At 48.0% G+C, this 9824-nt stretch overlaps 1 non-coding gene across 1 annotated transcript; it reads left to right on the forward strand.

Moving 5' to 3' along the window:
- Nucleotides 1-1127: 1127 nt before the first annotated feature.
- Nucleotides 1128-1210, forward strand: trnal-caa (transfer RNA leucine (anticodon CAA)). Its single transcript has one exon. It is a non-coding gene; the product is annotated as a tRNA-Leu (tRNA).
- The last annotated feature ends 8614 nt before the right edge of the window (nucleotides 1211-9824 follow it).

Genomic DNA, 9824 nt, shown 5'->3' on the forward strand with positions numbered 1-9824 from the left:
GAACAAACCCAGTCTATCCAATCTTTCCTCATAGCTGCATTTTTCCAGTCCTGGCAACATCCTCGTAAATCTCCTCTATAACCTCTCTCGTGCAATTACAATATTTCTGTAATGAGGTGACCAGAACTGCACACAGAACTCAAGTTGTGGCCTAACTAATGATTGATACAGTTCCAGCATAACCTCCCTTTTCTTATATTCTATACATCGGCTAATAAAGGAAAGGATTCCATAAGCCTTCTCAACCAACTTATCAACCTGTCCTGCTACTTTCAGGGATTTGTGGACATTCACTTCAAGGTCTCTCACTTCCTCGACACCTCTCAGCATTCACCCATTAATTGTGTATTCCTTTGCTGTGTTTGACCTCACCAAAGGCATCACCTCACACTTCTCCAAGTTGAATTTAATTTGCCACTATTCTGCACACCTGACCAGTTCAATTCTCCACATCTCCGAAATGAGCATTTCACCTAGTGCCTTGAGCTGAGTTACTCATTGCAGAATTCCCACTATCTGTTTTACCCTTGTAGCCACAGTATTTATATGAATGGTCCAGTTAAGCTTCTGTCAATGGTAACCCCCAGGATGTTGATGGTGGGGGGGATTCAGCGATGGTAATGCTGTTGAACGTCAAAGGGAAATGGTTACATTCTCTCTTGTTGGAGATGGTCATTGCTTGGTACTTATGTGGTGTGAATGTTACTTGCCACTTAGCAACCCAAGCCTGAACGTTGTCCAGGTCTTGCTGCTCCTGGACACGGACTCCTTCAGTATCTGAGATGTCCCCCATTTGTCCTTTTATGAAACCTTGGTCAGGACTCACTTGGAATATTGTATCCAGTCTTGGTCTCCTCACATGATGGGTGATATTGAGGCCTTGGAAAGGGTACAGAGGAGAGACATTAAACTAATACCCAGTATAAGACATCTTCGTTATCAAGTTAGACTAAAAGAGTTGGGACCCTGCACCTTAGAGAAACCTGGACTGAGGGGTGATCTGATTGAGGTTTATAAGATGATGAAGGGTCCAATTTAGCATGGGAGAGGCGTCATAATTGGATTTTGTCAAAGGCTAGATGGCACCCGGATCACATTAAATTTCATTTTCATCATTTGGTTAACGTACCAGGATGGCCGAGTGGTTAAGGCGTTGGACTCAAGATCCAATAGACGAATGTCTGCGTGGGTTCGATCCCCACTCCTGGTATTTATGCTTAACAAATGCTACTTGTTGTTACCCTTTTATTTGCTTTGCACCATCATCTCTTCTGTCATTTAATCACTCCTGCCTGACAACCGATTGCAGCTTTCTATTATTGGATCTTCCCCGGCACTGTTCCTTGGCTCTGCACGTGCTTATAAACTGATAAACCTGCAACTTAATCTTCTCTGTCCCCTCACAAGGACCTTCTCATTCTCCCTGAATTGTGGTTCCTCGCTGGATCCGCTGCCTCTCCGACCCCCCTCCAGGCAGCTGAAGGCCGCGAGCCTGGGTCTCACTTTATTCACTCCCCGGTAGTTGATTCCTTGCAGGTCTGCCACCGCTCCAGACACCCTCCAGGAAGTGCTTGCCATAATCTTCCAATCATCCCCAGATAAGGGGATTGGAGAGTGGCAAATAACACCCTTATTCAAGAAAGGGTGTAAGGACAGTCCAAGCAACTCCATGCCAGTTAATTTAACATCAATGCTGGGTAAGGTTTCAGAAATGATAATCAGGGAAAATATCAATGGACATTTAGAGAGGTTTGAGTTAATTAAGGATAGCCAGCATGGATTTGTAAAAGGCAGATCATGCTTCACTAATCTAATTGAATTTTTTGATGAAGGAGCAGAGAAGTTTGATGAAGGAAATACAGTGGGTGCTGTTTCTATGGATTTTATGAAAGCATTTGATAAGGTATCACATAAAAGGCTGGTTAACAAGATTGAGGCTCGTGGAATAGGAGGGTCAGCTTCCAATTGGTTAGAAAAATTGACTTAAGGGCAGAAACAAGCAAGTTGTAGTAAATGGTTTCTTTTCAGACTGGGGGATGGTAGACAGTGGTGTTCCCCGAGGGTCAGTGCTGGGATCACTGCTTTTCTTGCTATGTATAAAATATGTGGATCTTGGAATACGGAGCAGAATCTCAAAATTTGCTGACAATACCAAACTTGGAGGTGAGGCAAACAGTGAGGATGATATGAACCGCCTGCAATAGGACGTAGACAGGCGAGCAGAATGAGCAGAGAGGTGACGGATGGAATTTAATACTGTTAAGTGTGAGGTGATGCATTTTGACAGAAGGAATAGGGAGAGGAAATGTATACTTAATGGCACAGTTCTGAAGAGTGTGCAGGAACAGAGGGACCTGGGGGTGCATGTGCATCGATCTTTGAAAGTGGCAGGGCATATTGAGAGAGTGGTTAGTAAAATATATGGCATCTTGGGCTTGAAACAAACATTTCTTTGGCCTCCTTGTCTCGAGAGACAATGGGTAAGCACCTGGAGGTGGTCAGAGGTGTGTGGAGCAGCGCCTGGAGTGGCTATAAAGGCCAATTCTAGAGTGACAGGCTCTTCCACAGGTGCTGCAGAAAAATTTGCTTGTCGGGGCTGTTACACAGTTGGCTCTCTCCTTGTGCCTCTGACTTTTTTCCTGCCAACTGCTAAGTCTCTTCGACTCGCCGCACTTTAGCCCCACCTTTATGGCTGCCCGCCAGCTCTGGCGAACGCTGGCACCTGACTCCCACGACTTGTGACCAGTGTCACAGGACTTCATGTCGCGTTTGCAGACGTCTTTAAAGCGGAGACATGGACGGCCAGTGGGTCTGATACCAGTGGCGAGCTCGCTGTACAATGTGTCTTTGGGGATCCTGCCATCTTCCATGCGGTTCACATGGCCAAGCCATCTCAAGCGCCGTTGACTCAGTAGTGTGTACAAGCTGGGGATGTTGGCCGCCTCGAGGACTTCTGTGTTGGAGATGCGGTCCTGCCACCTGATGCCAAGTATTCTCCGGAGGCAGCGAAGATGGAATGAATTGAGACGTCGCTCTTGGCTGACATACGTTGTCCAGGCCTCGCTGCCATAGAGCAAGGTACTGAGGACACAGGCTTGATACACTTGGACTTTTGAGTTCCGTGTCAGTGCGCCATTTTCCCACACTCTCTTGGCCAGTCTGGACATAGCAGTAGAAGCCTTACCCATGCGCTTGTTGATTTCTGCATCTAGAGACAGGTTGCTGGTGATAGTTGAGCCTAGGTAGGTGAACTCTTGAACCACTTCCAGAGCGTGGTCGCCAATATTGATGGATGGAGCATTTCTGACGTCCTGCCCCATGATGTTCGTTTTCTTGAGGCTGATGGCGAGGCCAAATTCATTGCAGGCAGCCGCAAACCTGTCGATGAGACTCTGCAGGCACTCTTCAGTGTGAGATGTTAAAGCAGCATCGTCAGCAAAGAGGAGTTCCCTGATGAGGACTTTCCGTACTTTGGACTTCGCTCTGAGACGGGCAAGGTTGAACAACCTGCCCCCTGACCTTGTGTGGAGGAAAATTCCTTCTTCAGAAGACTTGAACGCATGTGAAAGCAGCAGGGAGAAGAAAATCCCAAAAAGTGTGGGTGCGAGAACACAGCCCTGTTTCACGCCACTCAGGATAGGAAAGGGGTCTGATGAGGAGCCACCATGTTGAATTGTGCCTTTCATATTGTCATGGAATGAGGTGATGATACTTAGTAGCTTTGGTGGACATCCAATCTTTTCTAGTAGTCTGAAGAGACCACGTCTGCTGACGAGGTCAAAGGCTTTGGTGAGATCAATGAAAGCAATGTAGAGGGGCATCTGTTGTTCATGGCATTTCTCCTGTATCTGACGAAGGGAGAACAGCATGTCGACGGTCGATCTCTCTGCACGAAAGCCACACTGTGCCTCAGGGTAGACGCGCTCGGCCAGCTTCTGGAGCCTGTTTAGAGCGACTCGAGCAAAGACTTTCCCCACTCTCCTGAACAGGGAGATTCCACGGTAGTTGAAGCAGTCACCGCAGTCACCTTTGTTTTTATCGAGGGTGATGATATTGGCATCGTGCATGTCCTGAGGTACTGCTCCCTCGTCCCAGCACAGGCATAGCAGTTCATGTAGTGCTGAGAGTATAGCAGGCTTGGCACTCTTGATTATTTCAGGGGTAATGCTGTCCTTCCCAGGGGCTTTTCCGCTGTTTAGAGAATCAATGGCATCACTGAGTTCCGATTTGGTTGGCTGTATGTCCAGCTCATCCATGACTGGTAGAGGCTGGGCTGCATTGAGGGCAGTCTCAGTGACAACATTCTCCCTGGAGTACAGTTCTAGGTAGTGCTCAACCCAGCGGTCCATTTGTTTGCGTTGGTCAGTGATTATGTCCCCTGATTTAGATTTGAGGAGGGCGATCTTCTTGATGGTTGGTCCAAGGGCTCTCTTACTGCCATCATACATTCCTCTGATGTTTCCAGTGTCTGAGGCCAGCTGAATATGACTGCATAGGTGTTGCCAGTAGTCGTTTGCGCAGCGCCTGGCTGTTCTTTGTGCAGTGCTTCTGGCTGCTTTAAGTGCTGCTTTAAGGGAGGCACAGTGGCGCAGTGGTTAGCACCGCAGCCTCACAGCTCCAGGAACCCGGGTTCGATTCCGGGTACTGCCTGTGTGGAGTTTGCAAGTTCTCCCTGTGTCTGCGTGGCTTTTCGCCGGGTGCTCCGGTTTCCTCCCACAAGCCAAATGACTTGCAGGTTGATAGGTAAATTGGCTATTATAAATTGTCACTAGGATAGGTAGGTGTTAGGGAAATATAGGGACAGGTGGGGATGTTTGGTAGGAATATGGGATTAGTGTAGGATTAGTATAAATGGGTGGTTGATGTTCGGCACAGACTCGGTGGGCCGAAGGGCCTGTTTCAGTGCTGTATCTCTAATCTAATCTAATCTTAACTCACTGGGGGCTTTCTTGTAGTTCAACTGTGCAATGCGCTTCGTGGCTATGACAGGTTCGAGCTCTTCATTGTGAGATTGAAACCAGTCTGCATTTCTCTTCGCACTTTTGCCGTAGGTGGTCAAAGCTGACTCATAGATGGTGTCTCTGATGTGGGCCCACTTGGTCTCAGCATCCCCTGTGGGAGTGTTTTGAAGGGCTGTTACAAGTGAATTTAGAAATTTTTGTAACAGCTGTGGGTGAGAGGTTTTGCTTGTGTTGATGCGCGGGCGGCCCTTCTGCTTGGAATGATGCAACTTCTTTGGTCTGAGTCTAACCTTGCTGCACACCAGGGAGTGGTCGGTGTCGCAATCCGCACTGTGGAAGCTGCGTGTGATTTGAACACTGTTTAAGACGGCTCGCCTCGTGACAATGAGGTTTAGCTGGTGCCAACGACGCGATCTTGGGTGCCTCCATGAAACCTGGTGACAGGGTTTAGTGTGAAAGAACGAGTTGGTGATGCAGAGGTTATGACAGGTACACAACACAAGCAGTCTCTGCCCGTTCTCATTCATCCTTCCAATGCCATAGCGCCCAAGGCAGGAGGGCCATGAGTCATGGTCGGCCCCAACCCTGGCATGAAAGTCCCCCAGCAGGAATAGGTGTTCGGTGTTGGGGATACTGCTAATGATGTTATGGAGTTCCTCGTAGAACTGATCTTTAGCTTCAGGTGGGGAGCAGAGTGTTGGAGCATAGATGCTGAGTAGTGTACTGGACCAGAGGTGGTGAGCAGTCGGATGGACAGTATGCGTTCCGAGCCATTTGAGGGAGGCTCTATCATGCTGAGCAAGGAGTTTCTAATGGCGAAGCCCACTCCATGCTGTCTTGGTTCTTCAGGATCCCTACCCTGCCAGAAGAAGGTGTTGTCTTGCTCTGCTAGAGATCCACTTGCGGGGAGGCGTGTCTCCTGAAGTGCTGCAATGTCTACATTGAGTCTACTGAGCTCATTGTTGATGATGGCGGTCTTCCGAGAATCGTTGATTTGTGTAAGGTCTTCCAACAGGCCAGGACACATAGTTCTGACGTTCCAGCTTGCAAAGCGAAGGGCTGGTACCTTCTTTTCTTTTTTCGTGTTGTTTGGTGCAGTGTATCAGTCCACCTTTCGGGCAATGACCCTGAGCTCCAAGCACCCATTGAAGCAGGTAGACTGTGGCGGGACAGAACCTTATTGACCGAGGGCTGCCCGGTTTGAGGCGGGCGGTAGCTGACCAGTGAGGTGCGATGACCTCTCCCACTGACAAAAGCAACCCGTGTCGCCCAGTTTCTATGCCAATTTATCTGGACTTATAACCCATAACTGCTGCCTTCCATGTTGTTTCAGTCGCTGTGAGGCAACTATGGAGTGACCTCTCCATGGTGCATGCCTGGGTGAATTTATGGAGGTCGAGAGTTGCCCAGTCGTCAAAACCCCCCTCTCGGCCTTTCTGGTGGGGTCCAAAGGAGTGCAGAGCACGATGCTTGGCACCGGGATGGCTGCAGGAAATGCCGGAAACATGCCAAAGTTGACACATGACCGCCTACGGGGTTCCGCTCCAGATTTTCTGTTAGGGTTTACTCCCTTAGCCTTGGTCTCTCCCGAGACACCCACAAGGCAGTGAGGTTGTTAGGGCCCCTAAACAGGGGTAGGATGATGCCGGTGGGAGGAGCGGATGCGAGGGGGAGGGGTGGAGGGAGGGGGTGCGAGGGGGATCTGGGAAGGGGGCTGTAAAGTTGTGGAGGGGGTGCAGGGGAAGGGGGTGGAGGGAGGGGGGTGTGAGGGGGAGCTGGGAAGGGGGCTGTAAGGGGATGGGGGGGTGGTGCAGGGGAAGGGGGTGCCGGGGGAAGATGGTGCGAGGGGGGGGCTGGGACGGGGTTGTGAGGGGGTGCGCTGAGAGGGTGGAGCAGGGAAGGGGAAGGGGGGGTGGAAAGGGGGGGAAGGGGAAGGTGGGTGGAAAGGGGGGGAAGGGGAAGGGTGGGGGGAAAGCAGGTGCAGGTAATAAGCCATTTCCTCAGCCTCTGGAAAGACTCTGAGGCAAAAATGTTCGAGAAGTGGCCACCTTAACTGCCACATTTCCTACTGCAGCCAGTCACATCATTCACAGACTAAATCCATGGTGAATTTAGTACAGCCCTGGTGCAAAATCCAGAAAGTTGTGTTTTATATTCCTTTAAATGTTCTTGATGTGGTTTAAATAAAGGCATACCGCATTGCCGACAGTGCACTGCAGATGCTCTCCGAGCCATCTCCCGCGGGCGCTTTGAAGTTGCGGCCGGGGGGCCGTTCATGGATTTTTTGGGTGTTCGGGGCACCTTTTCTCAAGACTTCCCTAGGGTCCCGCTGCTCCTTCTTCTCCTCAATGGACTTACCGCAAGCCGTGGCCGCAGACACTCTGGGCGGTGAAGACAGCAGGATCAGAGATTGAAGTATCGACAGCTGAGCTCTTCAGTTTCGGCTGGATCAATTTCGTTGAGAAAACAAAGAGCAGGTGTGGCTGGGGGAGGGCAGTGGATCCAGGTAACATACACTAAACTAATTGTACATACAAGATAACGGAGGGAATGGTTGCCATGTTCGCAACTGCCACTGCTCCCGGCAGCGGGAATACAAAATCCTGCCCCTCATCTGGGCCTGTTTTAGACTAATTGATGGAGATTGATTTAAACTCCCCTGGCTCTTTAAATCAGCTCATTTTAGCCCTAACTAAAAGCTATACAAACATACAAGCATATGAACAGATGAATTAGGAGCAGGATTAGGCCACTCGGCCCTTCCAGCCTGCTCCGCCATTCAATAATTTCATAGCTGAACTGATGACCCACATTTCCAGCTACCCCTGACCACCCCCTTGCTTATCAAGAATCTATCTACATCTGCCTTAAAAATATTCAAAGACTCTGCTTCCACTGCGTTTTGAGGAAGAGAACTGCAAAGACTCACAACCCTCTAAGAGAAAAAAATTCTCCTCATCTCTGTCTTAAATGGGCAATCCCATATTTTTAAACAGTGACCCCTAATTCTAGATTCTCCCAGAAGGGGAAACATCCTTTCTACATCCACCCTGTCAAGACCCTCAGGATATTATATGTTTCAATCAAGTTGCCTCTTACTCTTCTAAAATCTGGTGGATACAAGCCAAGCCTGTCCAATTTTTCCTCGTAAGACAGCCCACCATTCCAGGTATTTGTCCAGTAAACCTTCTCTGAACTGCCTCCAATGCATTCACATCCTTCCTTAAATAAGGAGACCAGTTCTGTAGACAGTACTCCAGATGTGGTCTTACCAATGCCCTGTATAGCTGAAGCATAACCTCCCTACTTTTGTATTCAATTCCCCTCGCGATAAACGATAACATTCTATTAGCTTTCCTAATTACGTGCTGTACCTGCATATGAACCTTGTGCAATTCATGCACTAGGACACCCAGATCCCTCTTCATCTTAGAGGCCTGCAGTCTCTCACCATTTAGATAATATGCTTCTTTTTTATTCTTCCAAAGTGGACAATTTCACACTTTCCCACATTATACTCCATTTGCCAGGTCTTTGCCCACTCACTTAACCGATCTACATCTCTTTGTAGCTCCTTATAAGAACATAAGTAATAGGAGCAGGAGTAGGTCATTCGGCCCCCCCAAGCCTGCCCCGCCATTCAATAAGATCAGGGCTGATTTGCCCCAGACCTCAACTCCTCTTTCGTGCCAGCTCCTCATAGCCCTCAACTCCCCAATATTTAAAAAATCTATCTACCTCCTCTTTAAATGCTTTCAGTGATTTAGTCTCCACAACTCTCTGGGGTTAGAATTCCAGACATTCACTACCCTCTGAGAGGAGAAATTCCTTTGCATCTCAGTTTTAATGACTGTCCCCTTATTCTGTAACTATGTCCCCTCGTTCGAGATTCCCCCACTAGTGGAAACATCTTCTCAACATCTACCCTGTCAAGCCCCCTCAGAATCTTATACATTTCAATCAGATCACCCCTCATTCTTCTAAACTTTAATGTATAAAGCCTAACCTGTTTAGCCATTCTTGATAAATCAACCCCTTTATCCCAGGAATCAGCCGAGTGAATCTCTTTTGACTGTATCCAATACCAGTATATCCTTTCTTAAATACAGGGACCAAAACTGTACACAGCACTCCAGGTGTGGCCTCACCAACACCCTGTACAGTTGTAACAAGACTTCTCTATTTTTAAACTCCAACCCCCTAGCAATAAAGGCCAAAATTCCATTTGCTCTCTTAATTACTTGCTGCACCTGCATGCTAACTTTTTGTGTTTTAATCACAAGAACACCCAGATCCCTCTTTTTTGGAGTCTCTCTCCATTTAAATCATAGTCTGTCTTTTGATTCTTCCCACCAAAGTGTATGACCTCACAGTTTCCTACGTTAAACTCCATCTGCCAAATTTTTGCCCACTCACTCAACCTATCTCTAGCCCCTTGCAGATTCCTTATGTCCTCATGACAACATGCCCTCCTACCTATTTTTGTATCATCAGCAAATTTGGATATATTACACTCTCCCCCCTCCTCCAAGTCATTAATATACATAGTATATAATTGAGGCCCAAGGACTGATCCTTGTGGCACTCCACTAGTTACATCTCGCCAACCAGAAAATGGCCCATTTATACCTACTCTTTGTTTCCTGTTAGCTGGCCAATCTTCTATCCATGCCAATATGTTACCCCTGACACCATGAGCTTTTATTTTCTGCAATAACCTTTGATGTAGTACCTTATCAATGCCTTCTGGAAATCTAAGTACAATATATCCACCGGTTTCCCTTTATCCACAGCACATGTAACTCCCTCAAAGAACTCCAATAAATTGGTTAAACATGATTTTCCTTTCACAAAACCATGTTG

This window comes from Heterodontus francisci, chromosome 35 (genome assembly GCF_036365525.1).
Source record: "Heterodontus francisci isolate sHetFra1 chromosome 35, sHetFra1.hap1, whole genome shotgun sequence".
In the NCBI taxonomy this organism is placed as follows: Eukaryota; Metazoa; Chordata; class Chondrichthyes; order Heterodontiformes; family Heterodontidae; genus Heterodontus; species Heterodontus francisci.